This window comes from Mus caroli, chromosome 7 (assembly GCF_900094665.2).
Source record: "Mus caroli chromosome 7, CAROLI_EIJ_v1.1, whole genome shotgun sequence".
Lineage (NCBI taxonomy): Eukaryota > Metazoa > Chordata > Mammalia > Rodentia > Muridae > Mus > Mus caroli.
The window spans coordinates 128550674-128551724 of record NC_034576.1 but is presented as its reverse complement, the minus strand read 5'-3'; positions in this window follow the sequence as shown (position 1 = coordinate 128551724).

The following is a 1051-nucleotide window of genomic DNA, read 5'->3' as shown; positions in this document are numbered from 1 at the left end:
CTACAAAGTGAGTGCCAGGACAGCCAGGGCTACACAGAGAAACCCTGTCTCGAAAAACCAAAAAAAAAAAAAAAAGAATGGCTTACAGGCTGTAGTTCAGCTCGTCCAAAATGGTGATCTAACAACAGAAGGTCCAAGAATCCAATAGTTGTCCAGTCTTTAAGGCTGGCTGTCTCAGCTGGTCTTCAGTATATGCCAGAATTGTAAAGATGTAGGCTCTAATGCCATTGAAGGAATGGACTTGCCATTGAGAGTGAGAGCAGAAAAACCACAAAAAAAAAAAAAAAAAAAAAAAAGAGAGTGAGAGCAAGTAGGCGAATTGAGAGCAAGCCTCCTTCTTCCATGTCCTTTATAAAAGCTGCCAGCAGAAGGTGTGGCCCAAGTTTGAGATGGGCTCTTCCCATCTCAAAAGATACAAATTAAAAGTGGGTCATCATTGTACAGAGCTGCTAGTTAATTCCAGATGTAGTCACGTAGACAACCAAGAATAGCCATCATACTGAACGGCATCTCCACAAGCCCATGCCTTCTTTAATATAACACATGCCCTCCCCTGAAAGCTTAAGAAAATAGCCTAGTCTTTCTCTGCTCTGGTGATTGCAGAGCCTAAACTTAGAAGATGGGGAGATGCTGCCGACTGATAGAAGTATCAGTCCCTTACACAAGCCTTTCCTGCAATTGAGGAAAATTCAGATTTTGGCAAAAATGTGTAAGGTGGACTCCGCCTGGCTTGAAGTTGTGACTACACAGTGTGAGAACCTCCCTCAGGAGACAAAAGCCCTTTGGCTGGGAACGAAAGAGATGGTTCAGCACTTACTAGCACTGGCTGTTCTCTGCTTCAAGTCCCAGCACATGTGGCAGCTCACAACATCTGTAACTCCAGTTTCCAGGGATAGGATGCTGTCTTCTGGCCTCCTCAGACACTGTATGCACATGGCACATAGACAGTATGAGCAGGCAAACACTCATAAAATAAATGAAATTATTATGAAATCCTAACGCCAAGGGAACAGACTGTAAAAAAGAATTTTACAGCTTCAGCAGTGTCTAT